The sequence below is a fragment of the Pinus tabuliformis genome, chromosome 2_1 (genome assembly GCF_031772625.1).
Source record: "Pinus tabuliformis cultivar Carrire ecotype Pingquan chromosome 2_1, CPIR1, whole genome shotgun sequence".
Lineage (NCBI taxonomy): Eukaryota > Viridiplantae > Streptophyta > Pinopsida > Pinales > Pinaceae > Pinus > Pinus tabuliformis.
The window spans coordinates 398,057,503-398,080,915 of record NC_142299.1 but is presented as its reverse complement, the minus strand read 5'-3'; the positions used below and the strand labels follow the sequence as shown (position 1 = coordinate 398,080,915).

Sequence of the window (23,413 nt, the reverse complement as noted above, 5' to 3'; positions counted from 1 at the left end):
AATTCAAAAGAAAATCAAAAACATACCACATTTTGAGGGAAAGTTAAAACACTCGAAAAGCATAGCAACCTCAAATTGAGCATTATTTTACAGAATTGTCAACTACAGCTACTAATCCACTTATATCCCACTTTCACATCTCTAATTTAACCTAAATGAGATTTCTCCCACAAACTCATCTATTCAATTACTTCCCTACCCCAATCCATACGCTGTTTCCAACCTTGATATATATATATATATATATATATTCAGCTACTTCCCTACCCCAATCCATGCGATATTTCCAACCTTGATATATATATATATATATATATATATCCATTTTTTTCATTTATTTTAATAATATATCTGCTCTCTTTTTCCTTATTTTTTTGTTTTTTTAAACTTCAACAGAAATTCTGAAGTTAAACATGGCCAAAAGCCAGTTGATGGCCAATGACCCATCTCAAACAAAACTATTGGAATGCTGTAGTTGTGGCCAAGGGCCAGAATCTGATAAGAAAACTCTGATAAGAGCATGGCCACAGGAAGGGATCAGAAAACTCAGCTTTGATACCAAATTATACGAACAAAAGTTCGTTATCGCACAGATATTCAGAACATTTTGAATATGAGAATATCCTTCATAGGATAAATAATATTTAAATATAAATGTTTGAATGTGTAAGTGATATAATCGAATACAATGATGGACCCCATATAAATATAAGGCAACAGTGCCTTCTTGTAATAAGCCACGTATTTTGAAACATGCCCTTTCATAATTTTAATTATTATTATTTAAATTATTTATTATTTATTATTTATATTATTCCATATTCATGTTCATAACACCATGGCACCCGCAATGAACATGCTAATGCATTCTCCAATGGAGTTTGCTCCCACCAAAATTCCTTGATGATAAAAACTGCTTCTATTGTGCATGTACATGACAAACAGGTGTGCAGAACTAAACTATTTTGTCTAACTCAAATAGAAAATAATTTTACACCATAGAAATAATGGGTAAATGATAAGCAATAATTACATCATAAAACAGATATGGAGCAGCAGAGAAATCTAAAGGATACTCCAAACTTAAATGAATGCAACGCAGAGCTCATGTAATTTGTTGGATAAGGTAAGATGAAATAATTTTATCAATGTCGAACAAATGACCAGGAAATAGGTTAACAGGACTAGAGAGTACGATTAATATTGCAGTGAAATCAGCTTTGGTAATCAATTATTAAGATTAGAAAGGGAAGAAAATAGCATAATTTTATGATCATAGAATTCTACATATAAAACTTGACAGTAATATTACTTGGTAGACTTTCCAAACTTCAGCTTGTCATTTACAGCCGCTTACCCATGAGTTAGCATGTCAAACCTAATAATCATAGAGAAAAATGTTGCCTGCACCACAGAGAGTTAATTTATATGTATTTTGATCATTAGTGTATTATGCAAATTGCATTTATCAGTATATTTCAAAATTATTATTCAAAAAGGCACTGGGCCTCCACCTGCAGTTTAGCACCCCTCAACCACGATGAAGCATGTCTTTCAATAGTACCAGTAACTTGATATTTACTAGATCATTTGAATTCATTCTGCCTAAAAGTCAAGCCATCAATAAGCTCAATCTGTCCAGAATAATGGAAAACCAAACAACATAAACAAATGGGTAAAGTTGAAGGCCTGCAACAGTGGCAAAACCCAAGTTCATGTGATGGCAAGACTAATATCAATTTAAATGGGCAATGCCAACATCAAGGGTTGAATCAACTTGTGTTGAAGACATTGACATGGAAGGGGTTGACCGTTGATCGACAGCCGACAGAATTCAGTTAGGTTATTGATGCATGGTCACCATTAGGTGGTTATCCAGTGATAACAATTGACTGACAACTCAATGTATAAATCAGTGAAGCACCACCCGTTTGAAACCCGCGGCTAAGGGCGGGTCTATGCCTGGGCCGGGTCACCCGCATAGAATCCACGGTCTAGACCCGGACTGGGCAGGTTTTTCATAAGACACGGCTACCCGCATCAAACCCATGGGTAGCCTATGAAACCCCCATCGGACCCGTATAAGACCCTTCAGGCATGAAAACCCACAAACTGTCCAAAATTTCGATATTTTTTTTTTCTTTTTTGGAATGAGGGGGAGGAAAACAGAAATTGGAGGGAAAAAATGCTTTACAAGCACCTCTCTCCCTTCCATTTCTCATTCACTTGTCATTTGAGCGTTTGGCTAATTTGTGTGAGTGTTGAAATTTGAGAGTGAAGCTAAAGGAGCATGAAGGAGCTGTTGAAGGAAGCTAAAGGAGGCTTCATCAGATCAGACTAAGCTTCAGGTAGCCTTCATGAACCTAGTTAAAATGTTTTCCATGTATTCATTTTTGTTTTTTTTTATGTTTGGGGCTGCCTGTGGCTAAGTTTCTCAGCCACACAACTAAAAAACTTCACAAATTAAATAAAAAAATAATATTTTTTTTTTCTTCCAGATTTTGTCACCATGCCACCCAAGGGTTTCAGGAAGTCTTGTTATCCGGCATGGACATATGGTCAACGAATCATTCCCGGTAATGACCACAATATCAAGTGCAATTATTGCACTGCTACAATCCATGCAGGTATAAACAGGCTGAAATACCATCTAGCCAAAATTCCTGAGAATGGTGTGGGATGTTGTCAAAGTTGCCCTAATGAAGTCACTACTGAAATGGTAGCTGCTTTGGAATCCATTAAAGAAGCAAGTTCTATGAGGGCAAGAAGGAAGGATGAGATTGTTGGGATAGGTATATCTTCATCTCAGAGTGAAACAGAGTTTCAAAGTCCACGAATTGGTAACTCCTCTTCAAGTGTTGTGGCAAACAAGAGTATAACCTCTTCTTTCTTCAGTTTTCGTACAACTCCAGGATCTCAACCAACCTTGGATAGTGTTGGGTCCCTAAAATACTAGTGATTACCCCATTACTATTGTAGTTATACCCCTTATTTATATTGTTGTGCCCCTATTACCCCCATATTGTTATTTTTGTGCCCCATAGAATCCCTCTATTGTTATTTTTGTGACTTTATATTATTATTGTTAGGTCGATTGGATTATATTGTGACTCCTTAGACTCCTATATATAGAAAGGAGGTTTTGTCATTTGAATCATCGAATAATTGTTCATTTATGTAATGTAAAGGAGGTTGCCCCCTCGAAGAGGCTGAATTCTAAGGCGTTGATCTATCTTTTCTATCTTTTCTTGAGCTGGTTTCATAACATTTGGTATCAGAGCTTTGAATTCTAGGGTTTCGCTGCTCCAAACAGGTCATCGTGGAATTTTCGCTATAACTTTTTTTCTGTCGCGTTTCAGAAGTCACAAAAAAAACCCATTTGAGAAGAAATCGCGCTGAACCTTAGGTCCGAATTTCAGAGCTTTTCGCGCGATATTTGCAGAGATATGATCTGAGGAAGTTGGTCTTTTTGTAGACTCCTGAATTACATTCAAAACAGGTGACCTGGGGAAAATCGTCATAACTTTCTCTTTGGGAATCAGATTGAAATTTCGTAAGAAGGTACAGAAAGAGGACGGACTGTAGTTTCTTGTATATCTTTTTCAGAACCAAATATCAAAAATTGTACACGTGGCACTTCATACAAGTTCGCTCTTCTGGAAAGGTCTATAATCAGGTCATCTTGGGAGATTGTGCATAACTCTTTCTTGGAGAATCCAATTTGGATCAGACTGGTGGCATTGGAAACTTGGAAAGAGGACACAGAGAGCTACTACAGGTCACAAATTCAGAACTAGATGATTGGAAAGTACAGAGATACATCAGAGGCAATATCGAGCTCCTACAAAGTGAAAAAAGGTGTGTAGATTTTTTTAAATTTTTGCTTAAGCTTGGTTTGAAAATTTTTTTTGAAGGAATTCAAAGGGCATAGTAGAGCATTATTATCAGTAATTGATGCCCCGAGGAAAGAAAATGCAAACGCCTAGTAAGGAACCTGAAAGCTCTAGCATGACTCATGAAGAAGAGGAAGAAATGCTACATGATATATCAAAATTACAAGAACAAGTGCAACAAATGTCACGCTCACAAAAGTTAACAGAAGCTAAGATAAATGGCGTGGAAGCTAAGATGAATGGCATGGAAGCTAAGATGGATAATTTGAAGATAGATTTGAACACAAATTTGAAGACAGGCATGGCAGATTTGAAGACAGATTTGACAAATTTTCTACAAGAAATACTTACTAATGGTGAAAAGGTAGTAAAGGAAACTCATGATGAGAACAAAAGAAATGTTAATCATGATTCCATAGACGCTAATGTTGGATCGAAGAATCACCATATTCCAAAAATTGATATGAGGAAGTTTGATGACAAGGATCCCGCCACATGGATATTACAGATGGAGCAATTCTTCGATCTCAATAATGTGCAAAACGCACAAAAGGTACATATGGCAACTGTATATTTGGAACCAAATCAGTTTGTATGGTATCAATGGCTTTGTTCTCGTAAACAATTTATCACTTGGGCAATTTTTACGGAAGAATTGATAGCACATTATGAGGATACAAAAAGCAACACTTTTTTTAGCCAATTGATAAGTCTCAAACAAAAGGGTTCAATAATGGAGCACATTGAAGAGTTCCAAAAATTGAACATAAGGGTAAAAGATATTCCAGAGGAGCATAGGATTGATGTGTTCATGGGGTCTTTAAAAGATAATATCCAACATGATGTTCGCCTTTGGGAACCTGATTCATTAGAGAAGGCATTCAGGATAGCAAGAAAAATGGAAAGCAAAATTTTGGCAACTAGGAAGCATACCACTCACAACTATAAAGACGGAAGTGTTGTTGCCCCTAGTCTTCCACAACCTACAAGGTTGACACCACAACAATTGGAAGAAAAAAGAGCGAAAGGGCTTTGTTACAGTTGTGATAGCAAATACACAAAAGGTCATAAGTGTGCTGAGAAGAAATTATTCTACATAGATTGTGAAGAGGAAGAAGAAAAGGAGCAAGAAAGGTCAAAAGAAGAGGATATACTATAGGAACAAAGCCTAGATGAAGAACAAATAAATCCGACCATATCTTGTAATGCATTGGTGGGAATTATCACTCCTCAAACCATCAAGATAGAAGGACAAATCAAGAAGAAAAAGGTAATAGTGTTGATTGATTCAGGAAGCACCCACAATTTTGTTCATTGTAGGGTAGCAAAAGAATTGAATTGCTTCCTATATCTAGCACCAGAATGTCAAGTGATGATTGCAAATGGAGGAACAATAAATTGCTCTGGAAAGTGCCATAATATCAAGCTATCCATGGGAGAATATGTATTGACTAGCCCAATGCTTTCCATTCCAATGGGAGGTGCTGATGTTGTACTAGGAGTCTAATGGCTACAATCCTTGGGTACAACAGCTTTTAATTTTCAAGAACTTTTCATCAAATTTTCTACGGAAGGAAAGGAAGTTGAATTAAGGGGTATTGCCGGGAAACCATGAAAGATAATCAACTCTAATGGCATGACAAAGCTTCTAAAAAAGGAGCAAAGAGGTATAATTGCACAATTATGTTCGCTAGATATTTCCACATTGGAATCATCTATTTCTCTAGATCTCCAAAAAGTCCTAGACAATCATTCCAAAGGTATTTGAGACTCCCAAACTAAGTTGCACGAAACGGGGAAACGGAAACGAGTTTCCGAAACGGGAAGCGAAACGAAACGCGACCTCCCCAAATTTTGGAAACGGGGAAACGCGAATATATATATATATATATATATATATATTAGGAATTTAAGAAATATGTGCAATCATAAAGCATATATGATACATTCTAATTTATTACATTATGATAAAATTGTCAATTGTCAATGCATAGACTATAAGTATCTAAATTTACATCACATTTACTCATGAATAATCACATAATGAAAATAGAAATATCCAAAATCAGCCACGAGAAATTTCTAATTTTTTGTCTCGTGGTTGATTGGGAGTCTCCTCCTACATAGTCGAGTGACCTTAGTGCTCTTGATTAAATACAAGTTTCATACCCTAGTACCCTACATTCTCTTGATTATTTGGAGTCTCCCCTGCATAGAGGGCTTTGTTCTCTCGATTAAATACAAGTTCCATACCTAGTACATGATAAAATCCAATGGAAACATTGAAATCCCCCCAATCCTGAAATCCTGAAAAACAGATAAGTCTGCTGGATTTTGAGTAAGATCTAAAATTCTACTTTCTCCATATGAAATCCAATGACGGCGAAACCACTCTCAAACATCCTGAGTCATTTCATGGTAATGTTAAAAATTTAAGTAAAAGGATGAAAATGAAAAATAAAGGAGAATATCACTTTTACTTTAAGAATTTAACATTACCATGAACTGCATATCAACACTAGGGTAAACAAATGTAAGAGATCTACATTAGAAAAAAAAAATTAAAAAAGAAATGTTTTTTTGGGGGAAACGTGGCCCGTACGGCCTGGAAACGCGTTTTCGGCTGTACGGCCACGTTTCCGTTTCGGGAAACGTGGCCGTACGGCCGGAAACGCGTTTCCAGGCCGTACGGTACGGGGAAACGCGTTTCGTTTCGTTTCCCCTGGAGAAACGCCCCCTAGGGCCACGTTTCCTGCAACTTAGCTCCCAAAGGTCTCCCACCTATGCGTGATCATGATCATGCTATTCATCTGATTCCAGGAAGTGTTCCTCCAAACATCAGGCCGTACAGATATCCCTATGTCCAAAAAAGTGAAATTGAACGTATGGTTGCAGAAATGCTAGAGGCTGGTATAATTCAACTGAGTCAAAGTTCTTTCTCAGCTCCAGTAGTATTGGTGCACAAGGATGGATCATGGCGCATGTGTCCGGATTATAGGGAGCTCAACAAGCTCACTATTAAATATAAGTTCCCCATTCCTGTCATTGATGAATTACTGGATGAATTGCATGGATCAATTTACTTTACCAAGTTGGATCTTCGTTCGGGATATCATCAAATCAAAATGAAGATTGAAGACATTCCGAAAACGGCATTTAGAACTCATGAGGGTCATTATGAATTTTTGGTCATGCCTTTTGGCCTTACCAATGCACCTTCAACATTTCAAGGTTTGATGAATTCAATTTTCAAACCATTCCTTAGAAAATTTGTGTTAGTATTTTTTGATGATATACTAATCTACAGCAAGTCTTGGAAGGATCATGTTGAACATGTTGATAGGGTGCTACAACTATTGGAGGAGAAACAATTATATGCAAAAAGATCCAAATGTTTCTTTGGAGTCCAGGGGGTGGAATATTTGGGTCATATTGTATCTCATGAAGGAGATAAGGTAGACCCTAGCAAAATTAAAGCCATTAAGGAATGGAAAATCCCCACATCCATAAAGCATCTGCGAGGATTTCTTGGGTTGACAGGGTATTATCGCAAGTTTGTTAAGAATTATGGGAGAATAGCAGCACCTCTAACAACATTATTGAAGAAAGATTCATTTTCATGGACTCCGGAAGCAACAAAGGCCTTTGAACATCTTAAAGAGGCAATGTGCCAAGCACCGGTCTTAGCTACACCGGACTTCACAAAAACCTTTATTGTGGAATGTGATGCTTCAGGAAATGGAATTGGTGTTGTTCTAATGCAAGATGAAAGACCCATTGCTTTTGAAATTCGTCCAATCAAGGGAAAGTTTTTAAGAAAAGCTATTTATGAGAAGGAAATGTTGGCAATACTCCATGCACTTAAGAAATGGCGACCCTACCTAATGGGAAGACACTTCAAGGTAAAAAAGGATCATGGTAGCCTTAAATACTTTTTAGAACAAAGATTATCCTCTGAAGAGCAACAAAAGTGGGTCACAAAAATGTTGGGTTATGACTTTGAAATCATCTACAAAAAAGGGAAGCAAAATGTGGTGGCAGGTGCACTCTCAAGAAAGGATGAGGATGTGGAAGCGTTGTTGTGTGCCATTTCTATTATCCAACTAGATTGGATAAACGAAGCAAGGGAGGAATGGAAGAATGACGAAGAAGTGTGGGCACTTATTCGAAAGCTACAACAAGATTCCAGTACTTCCAATACATTTAGCTGGCAAAATGATTCGTTATGGTACAAAGATCGCTTATACCTCTGTAAGAATTCCCAGCTAAAACAAAATATTCTTACGGAATTGCACACTTCTCCCTTAGGAGGGCACTCAGGATTTTTAAAAACTTACCACAGGGTTAAGAAGGAATTTTTTTGGGATGGCCTTAAATCATATATTCAAAAGTTTATGGCGGAATGTTTGGTTTGCCAACAAAATAAAGTTGAAACAATTAAGACACCGGGTCTATTACAACCTTTATCCATTCCAAGCCAACGTTGGGAGGAGGTTTCAATGGATTTTATCACAGGTTTACCCAAGTCCGAGGGAAAGAGTGTCATCATGGTGGTAGTTGACAGACTTACCAAGTATGCACACTTTTGTGCATTATCACATCCATTTAAAGCCAGTACAGTTTCTACTGCATTTATGGAAACAGTTCAAAAGCTACATGGAAACCCAAAGATTATTGTAAGTGACAGAGATCCCATTTTCACTGGAAATTTTTGGACAGAATTATTTTCTTGTCTTGGTACGCAGTTAGCTCATAGCTTATCTTATCATCCTCAATCTGATGGGCAAACTGAGATAGTAAACAAATGTTTGGAAGGATATCTTCGTTGCTTTCTATCTGATAAACAGACACAATGGGTCAAATGGTTGCGTCTGGCTGAATGGTGGTATAACACTTCCTTCCATACAGCAACAAAAATGACCCCATTTATGGCACTTTATGGGTATCAACCACCATCCATCACATCATATTTAAGAGAAAATTCTAAGGTTCAAGCAGTGGAACATCACATCGAACATCAACAACAAGTCCTCCAACTCTTAAAGGATAACCTCGTGTTGGCACAAAATAGAATGAAACAACAGGCAGATCAACATCGCAGTGAAAGAAGTTTTGATGTAGGTGATTGGGTATTCCTACGGCTACAACCATATAAGCAAATGTCCCTAAAGCAATCTAAGAAGGATAATAAATTATCACCAAAGTATTATGGTCCGTACAAGGTGTTGCAAAAGATTGGTACTATGGCATACAAATTGGAACTTCCTGCAGCTTCTCGATTGCACCCAGTTTTCCATGTTTCATGTTTAAAGAAGGTTATAGGCGACAAGCTCCCAATTCAAACAATATTGCCAGAACTTGACGAGAAAGGAAAAATTATATTGGAACCGGAAGCAGTCACAGAAACAAGAACTCGACAGCTACGAAATCAATCAATTTAAGAGTATCTTATCAAGTGGAAGAACTTATCCGCTGAAGATTCCACATGGGAGGATGAGAATTTTATGCAGAAGTATCCAGAACTACTTAAGCGTTGAAGACGACACTTTTTTGAAGGAGAGGGGCATGTTGGGTCCCTATAATACTAGTGATTACCCCATTACTATTGTAGTTATACCCCTTATTTATATTGTTGTGCCCCTATTACCCCCATATTGTTATTTTTGTGCCCCATAGAATCCCTCTATTGTTATTTTTGTGGCTTTATATTATTATTGTTAGGTCGGCTTGATTATATTATGACTCCTTAGACTCCTATATATAGAAAGGAGGTTTTGTCATTTGAACCATCGAATAATTGTTCATTTATGTAATGTAAAGGAGGTTGCCCCCTCGAAGAGGCTGAATTCTAAGGCGTTGATCTATCTTTTCTATCTTTTCTTTAGCTGGTTTCATAACAGATAGTATCAACGAAAAGAAGAGGAAGGAGGCAGATATGGCAGTGAGGAGTTTTTGGTACCATAACAGTCTTTCATTCAACTTTGCAAAGTCTTATTTTTATCAGCCCATGGTGGATGCCATTGCATGTGTTAGCCCTGGATACAAAGCCCCATCTTATAATGCAGTTAGGGGGAAAGAGCTTGATGAGGAGCTTGAGTGTGTCAAGGAACAATTGGAGAGCATTAAAAGCTCATGGAAATTTACAGGTTGTACACTTATGTCTGATGGGTGGACAGATTAGAGGGGTAAAACAATAGTAAATTTTGTTGTAGCTTTCCCTAAAGAAACCATGTTCCTAAAATCCATTGATGCATCTGCAAATGTAAAAGATGCACATTTGATTTTTTCATTGTTGGCTGATGTGGTGGAGGAAGTTGGGGTTGCAAATTGTTGAATTTTCTAGGTCTATCCGTTAGAAAATTAATCTATACTCTGCTGGTTTATTTCTTCTACTTGTAAATTCTGAACAAGTTATTTAAAACATTTAAATACCGAAATAAACACAATACAATCACAACATCTATAGATCATTAGCGGAAAGAAAACAATCACACAAGTGACACCGTTATTTTTGGACAAATGTCCCCAGAAAAACCCAATGCGGGAAAACCAGTGCAACTATTATGAGGGTTTATTATTATGCAGTATTTCCTTGAGTACAACTAGGTACCTAACCGGCTCACCCGACAAAGAAAAAATACACGGCAGCAATGCCTCTATTCGGAAAGAGGGATTCAGAAACCCTGTCCCACGAAACCCTCTCTAGTGTCTCTGAAGCTCTGCGCTGACCCTTCTGGCCTCTGAGTCAGCCCCCTGCTGCCCTGCGTCAGCCCTCTGAGGCATTGTGCAGCCTCTGGGACCCTCTGCATCACTCCTACAGCCTCTGCGTGGATGACGCAGTCTCTCTCGCCTTTGCACTGTCTCTTCTAGGCTCTGCGTGGCGTGAACTGGCTGCCGCATCTCGCTCTTTGCTTCTACGCTGGTATCTTGGCACTGTCTTTGCCTCTCTGCCCAGTACTCACTGCCCCTCACTGCTGATCACTAATTCGACTTTGCTTAGCAACCTTGCTCTAGAAAATTGAATGACTGATCACTCTGGTGTATTCTCCAACTTACCCTCAAGCCTCCTCTTATACTTTTCCTATTGGTCCTTCAACAGCCGAGATTACATCTCTAATCAATGGCTAAGATTAGATTTGGCTTGATCCATGACTTTTGGAACCTTCTAACCTAGTTTTATATTAATACCCATTAATATTTTATTTTTCATAAGTTTAGACTTAGGAACTCCATTTAAAATATTAATTATTTTAATATCTCCCAAACCGGGTACAATCTGTCCAAACCATTTCTGGGTCTTGAAGATCTCATGTGCTTTAGCCTCTCCACCAATTTTCATGGCTAGAGCACATCCGATGCTACCCCAAATCAAAACAAATGTTGTCCAAGTAACTATGGACAATGCAGCAAATTATGTGGCAGCGGGAAGGTTGCTTTGTGCCAAATATCCCACCATTTTTTGGACTCCATGCTCTACCCATTGCATAGACTTGATGCTAGAGGACATTGGGAAGTTGGAGTGGGTGCAAGATGTTGTGCAAGAATGCAAGCATATTACCAAGTATATTTATAATCATGCTTGGGTGTTGAACCTTATGAGGGAATTCACACAGGGTGAGCTTAGTTGCCCAGCTGTCACATGGTTTGCTACAAACTTTCTTTCCCTCCAAAGCCTTTTGTATGAGTACCAAGCTTTGAGAAGAATGTTTTGTAGCCAACAATGGGTATTCTGGAAAGATAGCACAAAACCAGAAGCAATGTTTGTGAAAACATCTGTCTTTGTTGATAGTTTGTGGGACAAAGTGACTGAGATTGTCAGCTTCACTGAGCCCCTTGTGAAAGTCTTGAGATTGATGGATGGAGGGAACCTACAATGGGATATATTTATGAGGGCATAGACAGGGCTAAAGAGGCCATCGAGACTTTCTATAAGGGAAATGAACCTAAATATCTCCCTATATGGAAAATTATTGATTCCAAGTGGGACAGGCAACTACATTCACCATTGCATGCAGCAAGAGCATATCTCAATCTGAGCTTATTCTATAACAAAGGGTCTAGCATTCAAAGAGATCTTGAGGTGATGAGAAGTGTCATAATATGCATTGAGAAGATATTCCCAGATCAAGATATTCAGGACAAAATCAACATACAACGAGATAAGTACACAGAAGCATTTGGCATGTTTGGATTCGGCACAAGCCAACGTCAAAGGGACAAGAAAATGCCTTGTAAGTGCAAATTGTTAGAACTTAGCTTGTAATTTTGCTAGTTCTCTTTTATATGTTTGGAATTGCAAACTGATAAACTTTGTTGTTATTTTTTTACAGCTCATTGGTGGATACATTGTGGCACCACAATTACAAGAATTCGCCATCAGAGTTTCGAGCCAACCCTGCAGTGCTTCTTCTTGTGAGCACAATTAGTCAGTGTTTGAGCACATCCACAGCAAAAAGAGAAACAGGTTGGAGCATGAGAAGTTGGAGAAGTTGGTTTTCATCTACTACAACCTTCGAATGCTCATAAAACAAGTGCAACCAAAGGATACAAATCCAATTTTATTGGATACTATTGATTTAGAGTCTGATTGGGTTGTGGAGGAGGAGGTCCCTAATTTGAGTTGGCTTGATGAAGAGACTGAGGATCTCTCTAGTTTGCCATCTCAAATGGAAACTGCAAATACACCTGCCTCACAGTTGCTTCAGCCTTCCGATGTTACCACTAGCTCCATGAGGGCTTATTTTAGGCATGGTCGTTCATGATTGATGAGACTCAAGATTGTTATGACACAATCATTTATCATTTATGACATATGTATTTGAATTTTGAACTTGCTGACATTTTTTATTTTAATTATGGAATCACGAGTCCTTTACTTATTCAGTATCTAAATGTTTTGCTTACAAATATCGAATATGTTATGTTGTATTTTTATTGCATATATTGTGGTTTTTATAACTTATAAGGATTGGAATTGTCATTAGTTTCTTTTTTGTGCTTAAAATTTACCATGTTTTAAGTTTTTTTTTTTTTTGTATTTTGACGAGTCTTATAAGGGTTGTTCCCGAGTCTTATATGAGTCGACGAGTCAATGTCGTGACGAGTCTTATACGAGTACAAGTCATGCAACATTGGTATAAACACATGACAAATTGCATGAAAAAGGATATCTTGAATGTAATATCCCAAATATTTTTTTTGCAAAAAATTTGCTTCAAAATTTATGTCATTAATTTCACAAACACATTTCACAAATTGAAACCATAACATTAATCCACAAAGATAAAAATATGAACAACAATTGAAAATTGACAAAATGCACATGCATTAGAACTCAAACTTATTTTATTAATATAGAAAATGCTGGTACAAAAACTGGAAATGGTTGAGGTAATAACCTCAAAAGATATCTGCTACAACACTAAATCGGGCCACCAAAATCATTGAACTATTAAGCACAACCTGTGAATCTTGGATGAATTCACCAAGGGAAGAGTTGGTTGCTCGCCCACTCTCATTGAATCACCCAAGGGTTTACGTCCTAGGGATACTACTGAAGTTGGGAACTCTTGGTTCTCCAAACCTCTCCACAAGAAAGAAAACTCAACTCCAAGATGTCTCCAAATGTTCTATTCTTTCTCTTTTATAGATCTGATGGATAGATCTCCAAGCCTCTAGAAGCATCTTATTTTATTATTTTATTATTATTCTAGAAGCTCCTCTATTGACTTTATCTTAAGTGACCTTTTAATTTTATTTTATTTCACTTAAGTCACTTTTGGCTTTTTTCCTCCAATTAATTATTTTAATCTGGGAAAATGTTAAATTGCCCACCATACTCTCTCCAGCCATTGGAAATCACTTCTCAGCATTTCATCCTGTAGATCTTCTCGTTTCGGTTCCAACAAGCTATTACACTAAGGTATTTCGTCAAATATTCCTCTCGAAATGCCACCTTGATTGTAATTAATTAAATTATGCCCAATAATAACCCTATTTTATGAAAGTTGTCGAAATGCAATGAAACAAAAGGCAAATTGTGTGCATGATGGTATATGCCAAGCAAATGTCATCGGATCCCATAAAAATCCCTCAAAACTCCTTCGAGACCCCTGATAACATAATCTTGCTCCCCTGACCAGGCCATCCCGTGCCCTGGAAATCCACCCTGGTTGTACTATAGAGGAAAATAAAAATGGGGACGTGACATTGAACATGTCGTTCTTGAAGTGAGACTTAGTCTAGTGGGCATACGCCGACTTTATATTATCTTGGTATTTTAATAATTGGCATTTTGTACCTATTGCCCACCAAAATGGGTAACTCATGAGGAGAAAACTTTTCTTCTACATTTGACAACCAGTTGGATAGCCAACCAGCCAACAGCCCCTAATACTCACTATTCAATGATGATATGTCATGTGCCTCCACCATATACATCAGCCATATATCTCTCACTATCCGACACTTCCACTTGAATGAAGGGGGGGTTGCTATTTAATAAGTACTTTGATCATTTTGCAATCGAGTGCTTATACTTGTTTGCTTTGGGCATTTAGTATGGATAAAGGGTTGATCTAGAAGGTTGACCGATCTTTACTGTAAATCTGCTCTCTCACCTTAACATGGGGGTTAATCTTTAGCCCTAGTCCAATGGGACCTCCCTTAAGGACTTAGGGTTATAGGAGGGGCACTACTTGTAAATCCCAAATTGAAATAGTGTGTTCATTATCCCCTACACCATACTTGACATTTTCCATGTTACATTACAAACAATCTTATACCACCTCCATTCTTCAGGTTTGTAGTTGTCGCATGTCGCACACACATAAGTTAGTGAGAAAAGCCCTTAACCCCACAAGGTGTGGGTGGTGGCAAAACTAAGAGATGGGGTTGTCACCTATTCCCAATTCTCTCCGTTTAAGCTCTCTCCTAAGTAAGCTAAGGGGGTTGGTCCCTAAATCAAAAGCTCATTTAAAAAGGATGTGAGGTTTCTAAGATATGTTAAAGTGAATTAGATTACTTTTAAGACTATGAGCAAATATGATGAGCAATATGAAATGAAATATACTTCAATAACCATCAACACACAAATGAAAGATGAGCATTGTTACCACTCAAACTAGCGGGGTCCTCAAAGGGGATCCTTGAAGGGTTACTACTAGGCTAAGGGCAACAATGGAGTGATAGTCCACTGTCACCTCGGCTAAGGCTCCCTACTCTTTACGAACTTTCATCGATGGGAGGAGACCTATTATAATAAGGATCAACAAATGAATGGACCAATAATAGGGCGAGGGGTGATCTTGGAAGCCTATTCACAAGAGAGTCTAAAATATGTGGCTTGCATGTCTTTGAAGACAAGATGGAAGGCTCCCTAGGAAGGGCTTGGGGAAAATTTCTTGGGTTAGGTTTTGAGTATGTGTCTTATAAAGGAGATCCCTAAGTCCTGGAATTCTTGTGGAAACATAGGTTCCAAGTGATCTTTGAAGAATTAACCTTGACAGTGCATGGGACCACATGGGATCAAAGGACCTGAGGTTCGGTCAAGGGAATAGGATTTAACAACCAATGATATGCTTCACCTACTTAGGGAGGGGGAAGGAATTAGGAAGGGGAAGGGATGAAGGAATAAAGTTTCAATGAAAGGAAATGCAAAGATCCCAGTGAGGTTTCTCGCCTAAGGGGAACCAAGGGCAAGAATTGGTCTTCGAGCTAGGGCTTGCGATATCTCAAGATCCCAATGTCGGAATCACATGAAATTTGGAGGGCTTCTTGAGGACACACCAACGCAGTTGTGGACCGAAAATCTAAGTATTTGGATGGCTACATCGTGAGATAATTGATTCCCTAGATGACCTAGAGGATTAGACCTAGAGAAGAGGAACGGGGAGAAGGAAAATAGGTTTAAGGTGATCAACTTTGGGTGGACCAGTGCCTAATCCTTTGGGGAGATTGGATTCAGGTAGAATTATGACTATGGACCTTTGAATTTTCTAGGTCAAGGAGGCCTCAGACAACTTCGTTTGGCACTAGGGTAGCAGCAAAAGCAACTTCAAAAACTTTATACTTCGTTTTGCAAGATAAATGGCTTGTCAAGATGAATTTCAATAATGAAACATCCCTAGGAACATTCATTCATTATACATGGCCCACACATGAAGCATTCACTATCCAAAAACAAACTTTCCACAACTTTGCATAAGAGATGCAGCGAATAAGCCTTAGTATAGCGAAATCTCAGCAACAATGAATGTGACAAAATTAGAGAGAAAGAATAGCATTAAAATGTACTTACATGTATAAGAATATATCCAACCATTCAAAAACTTGCCATCAAGAAGCTCCAAGACATATGAAAATTATCCAAACATCAAAATTCATTCCATGCTCCAAAAATTTGTCCTCCAAGAAAGATAGCGAAAATATCTAAAGAGATACTAATTCCAAATCGAAGTGATGATGCTAAAAAGAATCCTCATCACTTCTATTTATACACTTCTAATGAGTTCGATTTAGCAACTTGGGCCTACATTAGCCCCTAAAATAAAATAATATGCAAAATAACTAACTTTTGCTGACAAGCCCACCAAACTAGCTCATAAACAAAATAATAAGCCTCTCAAAAGGTCGAATGATCAATAATACATGTCGTTGGGCCTTCTAAGAAGCCTAATAAAGTCCATAAGTGCCACAATGATGAATAAGACTCCAAAAGTGGACAAGGGGTCGGCCACTTGTCCTCCAAATAGTAAACTTGTGGTGCTCCCAATGGGTGTGAGGGCACACAAGTGACCTCATGGGTCTCCAAGTAGGTCGAACATGCTTGTAGACTATCTGTACGAGCTCTAAGTGATGCCACATCAACATACTCATTTGCCAAGTGCATGGTACAACAGTGGGGTCGGTTGGGCATGGTGAACCAAGTGCATCTTCCTCGTCCAATAGGTGAATCTCAAGCAATCTCTGAACATCTCTAGGGATCCATGGAGTGTTGTCTACTGCTGTGGAGGCCCATGGCTCTCAACACACACCCTACATGTGTCAATGTAGCCCTCTAGAGGGTTAAGACCCCGTATAGGGAGACCAAACCCAAAATGGAGACCATCTGCAATCCTGCATAAAATCCAATGTGTCTCCTAGCCTTCCAGTACAACAAGTCATCAAAGGAAATCAAGTAAACGAGCTTACAAACAATGGACAACAGGTGGGCACTTTATAATGGCACGTCCTTCCATAGTGGGCTTTGGCATGTGCTAATGTCTTCAAGCTCCAAATGGGGTTAACCATGTATCCTATTAGATGGTTTCTAAATCTAAAAGGGATAGTATGTCCAAGGTACATCCTTTAAAGGGTGGTGGCATGTGATAAAGAGATGAATGGAGTAGGGAATGAAGGCCACATGCTGGGGTACAAGGGTAGCTAATAACAAGGAATCTCACACTCGGGTACATAATGTATAGGAGGGAGCAATCATGGTGCATGAGGTGCCCCGGCTTTGATTTTTCCACCATTCTTTATATGTCTTTTGTCTTTTATGATTTTTCTTTAATTGAAGCCTCGGGGCTCAAGGGATAAGAGCATGATGTGTAAGATATAGTAGTGGATGCCCCCCTTAAGGTAGGGCGGTTCATTGCCTACCAGGGGTTGAAACAATCATGGGTTCCTGAATGATAAAGGAAGCTCATCTAAAGCTAGTAGGAACCAGGGTGATGACCATGACGATAGCATAGAGCTCATGTATTGGTTTTTTTCCACGTGCTAAATGTGTTTGTCTGAACCGTATTTTGCTTTTTGTGGTACATCTTCCTATTGAGTGTGGCCAATTATGCTTTTACTTTTCTTTTCAGCTACATCAACCTCCGCAACATCGTTTCAGGCCTGACCCAAGGTGTGGGCAAGGGGAAGGTGAAGGCTAACCCTATGTGGACCCAATGGAAGAATGTGGACCCAAATGGGAGAAATGATGAATAGGGTTATAATGAGTGGAACGGGAGTGATGTATGTGGATGAGGTAGCTGGACCATGCAACCAAAATTAGGGTTTCTCATGTAGTACCATCCCTAAAGCCCAAAGGTCGGTAAAAGAGATCCCACGGGACTAGGGTCTAAGGTTAACATCCAAAAGAGGTCTAGGGAACAAGAGCACAGACCTAGCCCACTCTTTCCGCCGAATCCCCCCATTAATCCATGCCCAGAAGTATCCATGATAAGCAAACTACAATACTCAATTACCAAATGACAAGGCATACCTTTAGGTTCGGGAGGCCCACCTTCAAACATACAATCATAACAGATGGGTGAGGGACCACATGGCTGGCTCAGGTGGCGGAGAAATGGCACAACGAGCTAGTTGGTGGCTGCAAGGTGTTGTTGGCTGTCGATTGAGGACCATCTTGGGAAAAAAATTTCTCCTAGGGATATCACCCACAAAACAGTGGGTAACAAGCATATAAGACCAATGCCTTCAATATTGCTTTAAAATAAACAAAACTTGCTCTAAAATGAAATGCTCCAAAGTGAAACACAAGTAACCCTGTCAATCAAGAAGATGTTAGCAAGATTTAAAATTGCTTCCAAAGAAATGCTTTCAAAATATAATCATTCACAATGCTCTAGCATGTAAGGAGGAAAATAAAATAACTCGCAACATGAAACAAGCTAAAAATTCACTTTGCAAAATGAACAATATGGTACTTGTCCAAGTGAGATAATCAATTCAAAACATTTTAATCATGACAAGTATATAAATAATTTGCAAGTATAATAGCTTGAAAAGTAAAGTGTGTTAATATGAAATGCACTTAACTAAGGTTAGATGAAATTATTTTAGTTAATTTTAAGCTAGATGCCTAATCTAAGTGAGAGATTTTTCTTTTGAACTCTTGCCAAAGGGTAAAATTTGGGATGACTGTAAGAAAGAGGGGCTGAGGACACTGCAATGTTGTTAACGATATTCTTCCCCTTAGTCTTACGAGCTAGCATGTGCCTTCATTCCTACAAGGGGACAAACCACCTCCATAACTGCAGGGTCACACACTCTTTACCTTACTTCGTACCAATTAAAAGAATTTTCCAAGAAAATATTTTCCCTATAATGTCTATCAACCAAGTTTATGCTTGGAGGTAAATTAAAAATGCAAGTTAACTTAAATTTCTTAAATGAAATGCAAGAAAGTTTTCCCAAAGAAATATTAAATTTGCAATGCTTCAAAGTAAGGAAATGGTGCTCAACAATATATTGCAAATATAAATTTCAAATGGAGATTAGCTTGTAAGTCAATTAGAATGATGCAATCAATTTGCTTGAGAAACAAAGTTGTTTCAAGTAGACAATAGAATGCTCCAATACTCAAGATAACAATGTAGCATTTAAAAATGAACTCAAGTATACATGAAACAATTTGTTACACTAAATGGAAATGAATTAGTAAAAAAAATTAAAGTTTGCTAGAGATTGAAATGCTTGCATGTTGAAGAGTAGATTGCTCAAAATAAAGTGTTTGTAGCTCAAAGCAATATATAAAATAGAGAATGCAAAGCCTTAAATTGAATTGTAGCAAACTTATCTAAACAAAATAAAAATGTGATGAGTGAGGTTGTGTAAATTTTAAGCATGCAATTAAAATGGAAACAAGAGAATGCAAAAGTTAATCCACCCACATGTTTCTCTTCCTAAATGGAGAGAAGGGATGCCATGGGTAAAACCCAAGCTCCCACAAAAAAAATAGATCTTTTATTACTTTTTTTACAATGAGTAGAAGGCCCCTTAATGGGTTGCCCAAAAGATGGAAGGGAAAATTACAAAATAAGAGTCTATAGGAGCCAAGATCTCCTTCCAAGAAGTGGCAACCACAATGGCCAATGAACAACTCTTGAAATCTGAAAATTTCAAGTGCCCAAAGGCCCACGGCCAAGCTAATTTGTTGTTGTCCAAGATTGTCCACGGCCTCCCTAAAGTTGATGCTCAAGTGCTCTTGGGGTCCTACAACAAATAGTTAGTGTTTCAAGCTTTAGCTTCCTCAATCCTGTCAACACAAAGGGTGAGCATAGTCCATAAATAAATCTGAATTTTCTTTGCAAAACCAACACTCAAACTTAGTGGAAAGGAAAGAAATGTTAGCAAATATAATCTACAAATATTCTACAAAATTTAGACTAAAGCATTGGAGCAAAACTCCAATTCTTGCCTAATTTTCAACATGCTCTTCAATAGCAAAATAAAATCAATATTAGCACAGGAAATTTGAGACATGATTTTAAATGAAATTGGATTTTGAAACATAAGTTAAAGGCCAAGGATCCCTGCAACACAAATCGTAATATGAAACCTTGGGAGATGACAAATGTGGATTCTTCAATGAACTTGCTCAAAAGTGGGATGATTCCTCCAAGAATTTCCCCTCACGCTTGAGGCTTGGTCCAAAATATGTCCCTACACAACTTCAAATACACATTAAATCCACATGGATTAAAAAAAATACAATGATAAAGAGATCTTAGATATTTAATGGAAAATCAACTAAAACTTTCTATCTAGAGCAAACTCTCAAAACCTAATGCCAATGTGAGATAGATACACATTAAAAAATCTCTAAAAGCATAATGGAAACTAATGAACACAATAGTATAAGTAGAAAATGAAACACAATAATCAAGATATTATCATGCTCAGGAAGAACAACACCTGTTATGTGAACCCCAAAGTTTTTTATTGCAATAGAACATGAGTGTACATAAGAGCAGAGCTTTCCCAAGCACAATAGCTCGCTTTCAATGGATCCATAGTGAGAGCCCATGGCGAAGTTTGAGATCCAATCCCAAGGCAAATGGTGATAATCCCAAAGCAAATGCGTGACAATCCCAATGTTGTTTCATGCAAATTCGAATTTCCCAAGTGGCATCAAGAATCCCTCAAGCAAAATAGAATTCCATGATGAAATGAGAAGTGTAGAAGGGTAGGGACCCATGTGGGGACAATTTCCCATAGATAAACTCTGTCAAATATCCTCCCAAATCCTCTCAAATGTGCATTAACTCCACAAATTCGAATTTGCCAAGTAAGTGCTTTCTCATTTATTGCCAAAAATTCAATTCCCTTAAGTGGACTATGTATTTATCATGCAAGATGCCAAATCATCCTCCACTTGTCCTTTGACTTGAAATAATTTCCAAGTCATTTCCATGTCATTTTGTCACATGGAACTATTTATTTTTCTCCATTTAATTTATTTCTTGTTTAATTTATTATCAAATTTCCCACTAAACTTAAAAAAAGTGGGTTTTGAGGGTCTAAAACACATTTTTAACCCCTCAAAGTGTGTCATAGTATAAATTTGAGGATGAGAGGTGTAATTTTGATCAGACATACCCCATACAACTTCTCTAGACATCACTTATTACATTTCGTATACAAAAAATATTCAAATTTCCACCCTGCGAGAAATTTAAAAAATTAAAAAACTACCCCCTAAACATAATCAAATTCCACAAAAAAAATTGTGTGATCTAGTATGGTAATATAAAATGACCCTAGACACTAGGACTCACCCGAGGCCTCACCATCAAGCCGCACTCCGGCTTTGGGGTTATGTTTGGCAGAAAAAATCAATTATTTATTAAATCTTCATAAGGATATGATAATTAACCAAGTGAAAAAAACCTCCCAGAGTAAACTCACTTGATGACAAGGTCCCAAGTTACCTAGGCCTGTTACAGGACTTAACTCATCATACTAGCAACACTTTTACATCGCCCCCCCAGGGCTTGTGGAATCTAAGTACAACAGAAAAATATGAGAAGAAGAAGTAGAGTTTTAAAACTTTAATGACATAGTGAACTCTGATGGTACATGAAGCCTCTGATACATCCTTGGCCGCAAAGTCTTCAAAAAATCTTCAGGTGCCACTCTAGTGGTCGACAGGGTCTAACTTGTCATTGGTTCATTGGGATTTGGCACCCTCATGTCCACACTCCTTGAGAAGGGCCAAAAGACATTGCCCAGAAGGTTAATGCCGCTAAAAGAATGGAAAAGCATATCATGCCTACAACAAAAGAAAAAGAAGAAAATCAAAATGCAAAAGATTGTCAGGACATAAGTGAGCACATGGGAAAAAGCCTAGCATGAGCTCTACCCTCCTCATTAGCCATTGCCCTAGAGGTTAATGCCGCTAAAAGAATGGAAAAGCATATCATGGCCACAACAAAAGAAAAAGAAGAAAATCAAAATGCAAAAGATGGTCAGGACATAAGTTAGCACATGGGAAAAAGCCTAGCATGAGCTCTACCCTCCTCATTAGCCATCACCTGATTCCTGAGCACATGATGCTCCTTTACATCAAAAGGAACCCTTGCATGTCCCAACCCTGATGAGTAATGAATTGTCTCATCTTAAGGGGTAATATTAAATGCTACATCATAAAGAGCAAGCTCTAACCCTTGAGCTATGCACCGTAATACAAAGCATTATCAAGAAAAAGTAAAAGGCACACTAGAGGGGTGGAAAAAGCAGGTCGAGCAAGGTAACTCATGCCTCCACAATTGCTCCCTCTTTACATTTATACACTCAGGATGTGGACAACCCCATCAGTCGATCTCCTTGACCATAGCACTTGGCCATGAAACCCTTTCCCCTCCATTGCCATGCATTTACACTAACACTTATTGATTGAGGGGTTTGACCTTGGAAATGCCACTTCCCCTCGAGTGTTGGAAACTCTTAATAGGGTTGACCATTAACCACCTATATCAAGGTAGGAAACACCTTTACGGGACTTGGTCAGTTAGATATCGGAAGGTGATCCAAGTTTTAAGTATTAATATACCCTTAACATTCAAGTTTAGCCCACCTATATGCTCATACGATCTTAGTCTATAATGGATGGTTGCTTTCACTTGAGTTCATGTTGGTCTTGCTAGGTGGTCAATAGCAACCTAGGCCTTGAGGGCACCCACTCCACAAGTACCCAGGCCTTTCAGAGAGATAGATGTCTTAGCAAATGCAATGTTGAGAGCATTGGGCCTCCTGATGACTTGAGCAAATGATACATGTCACAGACCACCCTCAGAACCCAGGACCCTAATTTTCACTAAACCAACACGGAGCATTCTTGATGATTGCAAAACTGGACCCAGCATGCCTCGAGGTTGGTTTTGACACTACCTGATGGGCAGACTATGATTCAGAGCACAGATGAGGATGCTTTTCCCTGAGAGACTAGGGAGGGCTAGTTGCACATGATGGAGCCCTAACGCTAGAGAGAGGAAATCCTATTTTGACCATCAAAGGCCCATGGAGATGACATGGTGACACCCCAGCTGGATTTGGGACACCAGAGGATGATTTGAGGTGGATTTGAGGAACACTCCTCAAATGTTAGATGATCCTGGCACACAGACATATTTTTAACCTTCATCACACCATGACATGGTATTCAGAGCCTAAAAAGGGCATGACGCAAACATTTATGAGGCTACGGCTCACACGTGTGGGAATTTATGACAAGTTTTAGCATTGAAATA

At 38.4% G+C, this 23,413-nt stretch overlaps 1 protein-coding gene across 3 annotated transcripts in view; it reads right to left on the bottom strand.

The window, feature by feature from the left end:
* LOC149200527 (ubiquitin-conjugating enzyme E2 enzyme activator PEX22-like) overlaps nucleotides 1-23,413 on the bottom strand; it is a 248,526-nt gene that overhangs the window by 155,485 nt on the left and 69,628 nt on the right. The window lies entirely within an intron of this gene.